Here is an 11,101-nt window from a genome sequence, read left to right as displayed (position 1 = left end):
CGGTGCCAATCCAAACCCTTTTGTTCTTTCTTATTTTCTTTTGATTCTTCAAATTTTTCACGTCTCCTGTTTATAAAAAGCACTTGTGAGTTCAATGTGCTTTCTACAAATACACGTATTAGACTCAACAGGGCCACTTCGCTGTTACAACAGGTTTACATACCTGTGTGTTCGATAGAACGGAGTCTCCTCCCGTCTACCGCCCCGTCCGGGGCTGCAGTTGGAAAGCGCCTTCGCCTTGTGTTTACTGCTTGGCGGGTTCCGCTTTGGTAATAAATCTCTTCTTCTAATCGGGAAGGAGGGTAAAAGGACGCGCATTAATAAACGCTTAGCCTTCATATAACTACAAAAGGCGGTATTGCGCTAATCGGCTAGGTTTCATTACCTGCAAACGCAGTTCCCTCAATAGCGGCTATGCTCCTCAGTTGCTCCTAGCTTTGGTGTGAAGCTGGCCGCCATGTTGCCAAACTATAAGAAGGGGCTTGCTTGTAAATTCACTACATTGCATTATGGGAGTTGTAGTGTTTTCGAAATTAGAACGCATACATCCTGGTAAAGTGGATGACATGAAGGGTATATTTTGTACACACTAGTTGTTGGAATAATGAAAAACCACAAGGTTATTGTCAGGTGCAGATACATGTTTTGACAAATCAATTAGCGAATCAAGAACTTTACATCAGTGATTCATTTTGTACTGAGATAACCCAGCGGTATGATGGAAAGTCTCAAATTCTTAACAATTCAGTCATATTATTCAATCCGGTCATTGTGCAATTAAATTTCAAGATAAGGTATGCTTCCTTCTCCAGTAGCATCCTATCAATGTCTGCAGGGCGTTGAACGTTACTCATTGTATGAATAACAGACCACTTAAAGTCGGTCTCATTATGTGACATCTCAATGAAGTGTTCAACCATAGGCGCTGTGAGTACTTTCTTCCTGATTCGCGACCTATGTTGTCCTATCCGGAGGTTTACCTGCTGGTTTGTTTTGCCTATGTAAATTTTTTTACACGGACAAACGATCACATAGATCACATTACGAGTTTTGCAATTTGAGAATTCTAAGTGTCTCCACTTAGTTCCTTGGTGCTCGAACTCGGTACCCTCAATCGTACTACCACATGCAATGCAATTGCCGCATCTGTGGTGGCCCTCCAATGGTTTCATATCCCAAAGAGCTCGAAGGTCATGTTTTGGCTGGATTTTTGGGAGATCTGCTTTCACTATTTGTTGACCCACACTTCTATTCTTTTTATATGCGAAGATGGGACGCGGAAATGGGCATTCTAGATTCTCAAGCAGGTGCCAGTTTTTGAGCACCGCTTGCCTTAGGTTATGCGTATCTGGCCCAAAGGTTGTAACGCAAACTGGTCTATCTAGTTCTTTCTTTTCTTTAACCTTCAACAGAGTTTCACGAGGGGTACATCTCGCCCTTTTAAGGGAATTTTTCAACAATTTCCGTGGGTACCCTCTATGGATCATTTCACTGCAGAAAGTTTGGGCATGATGATCATAGTCAGCTATGTTGGAGCAATTTCTCCGAATGCGTAGCATTTGCCCATACGGCAAGTTGGCCTTCAAGCTCCTAGGGTGGTAGCTTTTGTGGTGCAAAATGGTGTTTCTATCCGTAAGTTTTTTGTATAAGGATGTCTTTAGTTTACCATCCTCACAGGTGACCTCTACATCCAAGAATGTCATTTTGGTGGTACTTGTCTCAATAGAGAATTTAATATCTCTATGTCTGTTATTGATCCAATCATGGAACGCCACGAGATCAGTCTGGCTCCCCTGCCACAGGAGCCAGACGTCGTCTATGTATCGCCACCATTGTATGATGTTGCTTTTATAGGGATTATTATTCTCAATGAATAGGGACTCATACTGTGCCATATACAACACTGCCATTTCTGGGGCATAAGGACACCCCATGGCAGTGCCCTTGGTTTGCATATAGAAATGCTCATTGAACAAAAAATAATTCTTTTGTAGAGCTATTGCTGCAAGCTTTAGAATGAAACTAGTTGGCACTCAATGTGGCTTGTCCCTTTTCTCAAGATAAAATTCAATTACCTCTAGTGCTTCTTCTTGAGGTATCTGTGTATACAGAGACGTGACGTCCATAGTTGCCATTATCTGTATAGTTGGATCAAAGGAGACACCTTCGACTTTATTTAAGAAATACCTCAAGAAGAAGCACTAGAGGTAATTGAATTTTATCTTGAGAAAAGGGACAAGCCACATCGAGTGCCAACTAGTTTCATTCTAAAGCTTGCAGCAATAGCTCTACAAAAGAATTATTTTTTGTTCAATGAGCATTTCTATATGCAAACCAAGGGCACTGCCATGGGGTGTCCTTATGCCCCAGAAATGGCAGTGTTGTATATGGCACAGTATGAGTCCCTATTCATTGAGAATAATAATCCCTATAAAAGCAACATCATACAATGGTGGCGATACATAGACGACGTCTGGCTCCTGTGGCAGGGGAGCCAGACTGATCTCGTGGCGTTCCATGATTGGATCAATAACAGACATAGAGATATTAAATTCTCTATTGAGACAAGTACCACCAAAATGACATTCTTGGATGTAGAGGTCACCTGTGAGGATGGTAAACTAAAGACATCCTTATACAAAAAACTTACGGATTGAAACACCATTTTGCACCACAAAAGCTACCACCCTAGGAGCTTGAAGGCCAACTTGCTGTATGGGCAAATGCTACGCATTCGGAGAAATTGCTCCAACATAGCTGACTATGATCATCATGCCCAAACTTTCTGCAGTGAAATGATCCATAGAGGGTACCCATGGAAATTGTTGAAAAATTCCCTTAAAAGGGCGAGATGTACCCCTCGTGAAACTCTGTTGAAGGTTAAAGAAAAGAAAGAACTAGATAGACCAGTTTGCGTTACAACCTTTGGGCCAGATACGCATAACCTAAGGCAAGCGGTGCTCAAAAACTGGCACCTGCTAGAGAATCTAGAATGCCCATTTCCGCGTCCCATCTTCGCATATAAAAAGAATAGAAGTGTGGGTCAACAAATAGTGAGAGCAGATCTCCCAAAAATCCAGCCAAAACATGACCTTCGAGCTCTTTGGGATATGAAACCATTGGAGGGCCACCACAGATGCGGCAATTGCGTTGCATGTGGTAGTACGATTGAGGGTACCGAGTTCGAGCACCAAGGAACTAAGTGGAGACACTTAGAATTCTCAAATTGCAAAACTCGTAATGTGATCTATGTGATCGTTTGTCCGTGTAAAAAAATTTACATAGGCAAAACAAACCAGCAGGTAAACCTCCGGATAGGACAACATAGGTCGTGAATCAGTAAGAAAGTACTCACAGCGCCTATGGTTGAACACTTCATTGAGATGTCACATAATGAGACCGACTTTAAGTGGTCTGTTATTCATACAATGAGTAACGTTCAACGCCCTGCAGACATTGATAGGATGCTACTGGAGAAGGAAGCATACCTTATCTTGAAATTTAATTGCACAATGACCGGATTGAATAATATGACTGAATTGTCAAGAATTTGAGACTTTCCATCATACCGCTGGGTTATCTCAGTACAAAATGAATCACTGATGTAAAGTTCTTGATTCGCTAATTGATTTGTCAAAACATGTATCTGCACCTGACAATAACCTTGTGGTTTTTCATTATTCCAACAACTAGTGTCTACAAAATATACCCTTCATGTCATCCACTTTACCAGGATGTATGCGTTCTAATTTCGAAAACACTACAACTCCCATAATGCAATGTAGTGAATTTACAAGCAAGCCCCTTCTTATAGTTTGGCAACATGGCGGCCAGCTTCACACCAAAGCTAGGAGCAACTGAGGAGCATAGCCGCTATTGAGGGAACTGCGTTTGCAGGTAATGAAACCTAGCCGATTAGCGCGATACCGCCTTTTGTAGTTATATGAAGGCTAAGCGTTTATTAATGCGCGTCCTTTTACCCTCCTTCCCGATTAGAAGAAGAGATTTATTACCTAAGCGGAACCCGCCAAGCAGTAAACACAAGGCGAAGGCGCTTTCCAACTGCAGCCCCGGACGGGGCGGTAGACCGGAGGAGACTCCGTTCTATCGAACACACAGGTATGTAAACCTGTTGTAACAGCGAAGTGGCCCTGTTGAGTCTAATACGTGTATTTGTAGAAAGCACATTGAACTCACAAGTGCTTTTTATAAACAGGAGACGTGAAAAATTTGAAGAATCAAAAGAAAATAAGAAAGAACAAAAGGGTTTGGATTGGCACAGTCATTTGATTTAAAGGTACGGTTTGCTAACTAAGAATACGTACCCTCTCACTATAACAGTTAAAATAGGGTTGTCTAAAACCAGGTTATGTATCATTCAATTAGGTGCGCACGAACAAAGAACAAGACATTCCCCGCCCCTGGTGCAACGCAAGATAGCGTGGTTCAAGGTACGCAAAATTATTTAAAAACACTATCAGGCAGCTTCTGAATCCATGATTTTAAATAGAGTGATAAACGACCATATGTTGTTTGTTTCACAGACTGCCATTCGTGGAGCCAAGCGCCCAGCTGTACAGTTAAAGAACAGAGTTGTGCCCAGTGATAAAAAGCTAAAACTACTCAGTATCACACAGGTACAATTGTTTTTATCCAAACGATAGATTTTTCAACATTAGAGGCCAAGTGGTTATAACAAAACCATATTTTCTACATCCCAACAGATTAATACAAAGCCCTGAAGATGGTTTGGACACTAATGGTCCAAACTTGAAACGCGTCGGCTATTTCAGCAAGAGCGAACTATAACAACTAGAGTGGTTTCTGAAGAATAGTGATACATATCTTTTTTGCTCTTTGAATGTAGTAATTGCATTCTTGTTTACATAAAGAAAAGTTGATGAATGTTTTTCATACATTGCCTAATTTTGCAATTGAATTTTGGATGTTAGTAATTGCATTCCAATTGATTTCCTACATTGCCTAATATTGCAATCTAATGTTGGATGTATTGTTTATGCTTATTGTTTGATAATTTTGTGTATTTGTGAATTTTTGTTTGTGTCAAATATTTCTGTAAGGTATTTTGTGGTTATTCGTTTGTGTAGAGTTATCTTTCCCTGCTATTCAAAAATCCATTTCAAAAAAATATGAGTGAAAGGTATAAATAAATATACCGGACCAGACTAAAATAAGTGTGTGTTTGGCCCATAATTTGGAATAATTGATTTTGGAGAGGGGGCAATTCTTTGTGCTTACAAGTTTATATGACCCAGCCCTCCTTCAGCCCCACCAAGGGTCTACCTCCTTTTTGTGCTAGCCCTATAACAAAGCAACCACCAATGTCCAGCAGGGGAAGACCCATGAGTCTTTCCACATAAATGTTTGGGACATGGACGAAGGCCAAATGGGGCGGGCCCTAGACCGCAAGCGCCCCTGGGCCTGACAGTATTCCCCCCTCCCTGGAGCGGTCTAGGGCCCGGCTTCGAGGGATGAAGGAGGTGGAAACGTCGCACCAAGCGAGAGGCATGAATGTTCTCTGCCGGTTCCCAAGAATCGTTCTCAGCTCCGTAACCTTTCCAGGAGACAAGATACCACAATCTGCTGCTCCTTAGTTTAGAATCCAGTATGTCCTTTACCTCGTATTCCCAGTTACCCTGAACCAAAACTGGTGCTGGCCTAGTTGCAACATTTTGTCTAGCTGGTTTCAAAAGGGATGTATGGAACACTGGATGGATTGTCAAAGTTTTTGGAAGTAACAGTTTGTACGTTACTGGATTGACTTGACGAAGTACTGAATATGGTCCAATAAACTTAGGATGAAACATACTTTTTCTTTTGAAGGTTAAGTTCTTGGTAGACAACCAAACTTTATCCCCAGCAACATATCTTGGGCCAGGTCTATGATGTTTATCATACTGCTGTTTGTACTTTTCCTTACTTTGTAGTAAACGTTGGTGAGTTTGTTGGCGAACAGTTTGCATATGTTGTATAGCATCCTGTACTGCAGGTGTATCACTTACATGTTTGGGCAATACTAAAGGAATTGTGTTTGGTAAATAGCCATAGAGAGCCTCAAATGGAGATGACCCAGTTGAAGAATGCGGTGATGTGTTATAAGCCATTTCTGCAATCCAAAGCAAATCATACCAAGATCTCTTGGAGTCTTCTACGTAACATCTTAAGTATTGCTTTAATGTCTGATTTAATCGTTCAGTTTGACCATCAGTTTGGGGATGGTAACTAGTAGACATATTAGATGTGATTTGTAGACTTTGACACCATTGCTGCCAGAATTTAGATGAAAACTGAGACCCTCGATCAGACAGTAACACTGAAGGCAAACCATGTAATCGCACAATGTTTGTTAGTAGTATTTGCGCTAATTGTCCTGCTGTTGGCAATTTTTTACAAGCAATGAAATGGGCATATTTTGTTAAACTGTCCACTACTACCAAAATTACTGAATGAAGATTCACTAGTGGTAAATTTGTGATGAAATCTAAAGAAACATGTTCCCATGGTTTGATTGGTGTTGGTAAGACTTGTAACAAACCTTTTGGTTTGCTATGATCAGTTTTAAATCTAGCACATGTTTCACAGTTTTGAGCCATCAAAGAAACATCCTTTTTGAGAGTTGGCCACCAAAACAAGTTTTGAATCTTTTCTACAGTCTTTTTTGGACCTGGATGTCCTGCCATAGGATGGGAATGTAGCCAATTAAAGACCGTCTCATGTAATTCCTTGGTTGGAAGGTAGACTTGTTTTCCATGAAATGGTATTCCTTCTTTGATTGTTTGATTTTTCTTCTTGTTATTCCATTTCTCCCATTGTGATGGAGGAAAATTCTCATGCATACTGTCTAAGAACTGATCAGCATTCAACAAACAGATCACTTTGTCAGGTTCTATTATTGCTTGTGGAGTTCCTTCACACTTATGTAATGTTGACTCTTTCCTGGATAAAGCCTCCGCCTTTTTGTTGTCTTGTCCAGGTCGATACGTTACTATGAAATCATATTCTGCAAAGAACATCATCCATCTCATTTGTCGCGGAGTTAACATTCTGGCTGAACTCATGAATTGTAAGTTTCTGTGATCTGTATACACTGTTACTGTGAATTTTGCTCCCATAATATAATGTCTCCATTCCTTGAATGCTTCAAGTATTGCAAGCAACTCTTTCTCTGCAATTATGTAATTCTGTTCAGCTGCATTCAATTTACGAGACATATAAGCAACAGGATGCATTTGACCAGTTTTGTGATGTCTCTGAGATAAAATGGCTGCAATTGCAACATCTGAGGCATCCGCTTTGATTATAAAAGGTTCATTCACATCAGGATGCATCAAAATTGGGGCTTCAGTAAAAGCTTTTTTCAAATTTTGGAATGCTTCATTTGCTTCTGTAGTCCATTCGAACGTCACCTTTTTTCGTAACAGACGAGTTATGGGAGCTACGACTGCTGAAAAGTGATCGATAAATCGTCGATAGAAGTTTGCGAAGCCCAAAAAACATTGCACATCTCGAACAGATTTTGGGATTGGCCATTCTGCTACTGCCTTTATTTTTCTATCAGTCATTTTCATGCCCGTTGGTGTGAGCAGTACTCCAAGAAATTCGACCTCAAAGACATGAAAATCGCATTTGGATAACTTGCAATACAGATTGTGTGATTGTAATGCCTTTAAAACTTGTTTGACATGACCTTCGTGCTTTTCTTCTGAATCGGAATAAATTAAGATATCATCTATATAGACAATAACAAATAAATCTAGAAATTCCCGTAGAACATCATTGAGGAAAAACTGGAAGGCTGCTGGCGCATTACAAAGACCAAATGGCATTACCAAATATTCGAACAGTCCATATCTAGTTTTAAATGCAGTTTTCCATTCGTCTCCTTGTCTGATTCTCACCAGATGGTATGCTCCTCTTAGATCAAGCTTGGTGTAAATTACTGCTGTTTTTACTTGATCTAAAAGGACTGGGATTAATGGTAAGTGATATTTGTTTTTGATGGTGATTTTGTTCAAAGCCCTATAGTCAATGCACGTTCTTAATTCACCATTTGCTTTTGGAATAAAAAACAAAGGGGAGGCGGCTGGTGACTTTGAAGGACGAATGAACCCATTTTCAAGATATTGATCCAAGTATTCTCTCAAGTGTTGATTTTCTGTTTCAGAGAGTGCATAAATCCTACAGTTCGGTACACATGAACCCGGCATGAGATCGATATGGCAATCATAGCTGCGATGAGGAGGAAGGACTGCTGCTTTCTCTTCACTGAATACCTCCTGAAACATTTTGTAACGTTTGGGTAGAATTGTCTCTTTTTCTTCTGCAGTAGCAATTTGACTGATTGTTTTTGTGAGAGTTCCCATACAAGATGATTGACAAAAATCAGATTGGAATACAAGTTCTCTCTTTTGCCAGTCAATAATTGGATTATGTAGACAGAGCCATGGCATTCCTAAAATAAAGCCGTATTGAGGTGCTTGGATTACATCGAATTGAACCTCCTCTCTATGATATCTCTTTTTTGAGTCTTCACAACATATTATTACCTTTGAGGTTTGCATGGTGACTGGACCTCCGGACAAAACTTTTCCATCTACGGCTTGGACTATTTCAGGAGTGTCTTTTTTCTCACAGATGATACTCAATCGCTGGGCGTTTTTTAAATCGACAAAGTTTCCTGTGGCCCCAGAGTCAATTAAAACTTCCATTTGCCAGATTTTGTGAATCAGTTGTATTTGAACTGCTAATCGAAAATGTGCTTTGTAATTACTTACACAAGAGTTTATTGAAGGGTAAGCAATGGTTCCCAAGATATCCCCTTCTACCAATCCTGGGCATGTTAGTTTCCCGACTCAAAGTCTTTTGTTTCCAAAACTGACACTTTACCTGTGGTTGGAGTTTTATTCTTAGGTTTCAACATACAATATTTCACAAAGTGTCCTTTGCGTCCACAATAGAGACACTGTCCATTTTTGAGTCTATTCTTTTTCTCGTCTTTTGACAATGGTTGTCTAAGGGTTCCAATTTCCATTGGTTCAGAGCTAGATTCAGAATGTGTGAACTGAGTTCTGGGTTTAGTTTCACTTTTCCAATTAGGTTTCTCTCCTCTTTTTTTATCACCCCTTCGTTCTGATAGTCTGTGATCCAATCTCAAAGTTAGATTAATTAATTCTGAACAAGTTGTTGGTTGTGGGTCAATTTGAGGTAACACATCTTTCAGATCGTCCTTCAACCCTTGATAGAAAAGTGCTGCTCTTTTTTCTTCAGGCCAAGAGGTTTCTGCGACCAATCTATTAAAATGTGACAAGTAGGCAATGAGATCTCGATTTCCTTGTCTTAATTGTAACAGTTCTCGATCTGCAGACAAAGTTACTGTTTGTCTGTCGAATACTTTCTCAAATTCTTCTACAAAGCGCCGCCAGTTATACAACAGAGCGCTATCTTGACGTACTAGCGGAACTGCCCAATTTGCAGCATCTCCAGACAGATAAGAAATTAGAAAAGCTATTCTGGATTGAGGGGTGGGAAATGCTGCAGGTCTACAAGAGAAATGCAATTCTATTTGTGTTAAAAATATTTGAACCTTAGAAGGGTCTCCTGAAAAACGTTCTGGCGCAGCCAGAGGAATTTGTGGTGGAACAGTTACTGATATATTTGTGGAAGCTCTAGTGTCTTGCGCCTCCTCAGGAAGGGGAGTGTTCAAAATCTGAATATTATCTACTTTATCAGACAACCATGCTGTAGCAGCCATAGTTTCATTTAAATCTGCCTGCATTTTAACTATTGCCGCAAGTAAATCATCCATGGTGGCCATTATGTCAACACAGTCAGATCGGGAGGAAAATAATTCGTGGGCTCACTATTCTGTCAGACGAAGTCTTCCTCGGAATCTGATGCGATGATATAAGGGCCCACCTCTCGATACCTCCAATTCTGATTGTAATTATTACACAGAATATTGAAGTGATCAAGCGGGGGAAAAGGGGAGTTGGGAAGGGAACAGCTGGGAGGGAGATCTGAAAAGGAAAATGTTAGACACACACTAATACCTATTTACTTACATTTCAGTAAATTTTCCTTAATGCAAGCAACAATCTAAGCATGGAGTTTTCATGTAAAACTAGATTCACTTCACAAAATTCTGTGGAATAATATCGCAATTAAACCTCTTGCAATTTGGTGGGGGCGGAGCTAGCCGGCGTCAATGGCGGACGCGTAAGCGCGAAGCTCCGAGCCAGCGCCACCATCAATCCGGCATTTATCCTCCTCTAGCGGTGCCTCACACTTGAAACCGGCGGACGTCGTCCCCGCGGATACTAGCGGACCTCCGGCTGCAATTCTGGCCGAAATCGGGCTAGGGAAACCCTACTCTGCTTGACTGCCCTGCTGACGCCGGACCAGGCCCGAATCCCCGGCCTTTCCTGCTCGGCGAGGCCGAGCGACGTCACCCGACGTGCGGCGGCGGCGAGTGGCCGGCTGGGCGTCTGAAATCACCTGACGGCGGCTGGCCTCCGGACTGCCCCGCGCTGAGGAACTGCGCACCGGAGGTGCTGGCACACACTTGGGAGCCGGTGGGAGCAGCGGTGGAGACGCCGGTGAGACTGCGGAGCCGGTTGCAGCCCACGTGGTGATTGCGGAGCGCCCTGGAGGTAGGCTCGGCCCGGGCCCCATATACCGACATTCGGCCACACATATAGGGTGAACTGGGCACTGGTCGGGGCGCTAGCAGACTCCTGTGGGCATAGCTCCTCTCCTACGAGTGCGGACTCCCCTTACCGCCCTAGACCATATAGTGGACACTGGAGGCCATCAGGCCCTGGCAGGCTGCACTCCAGCCACAGCCTGCCTAGTTACTCCACGGACGACACTCCCTGCCACAGCGGGCCCCCCCCGACGGAGAGAGCCGCTCCCCCCTCGAACTTTCACCATGGTCAAGGGGGACCGGACCCAAACGAAGCTGGCCTTCGAGCAGCGACGGCAAAAGGAACCGGAAAGACCGGCTGCCCAATCTCCGAATCCGGCTAGCGATCAGAGCCCCTCACTATGTGCTGAGATAAAGGAGATGCTCAACACTATGGAG

Source organism: Lissotriton vulgaris, chromosome 4_1 (assembly GCF_964263255.1).
Source record: "Lissotriton vulgaris chromosome 4_1, aLisVul1.2, whole genome shotgun sequence".
Taxonomy (NCBI): domain Eukaryota; kingdom Metazoa; phylum Chordata; class Amphibia; order Caudata; family Salamandridae; genus Lissotriton; species Lissotriton vulgaris.
The sequence above is the reverse complement of the archived record's forward strand: the minus strand, read 5'-3'. Positions refer to the sequence as shown.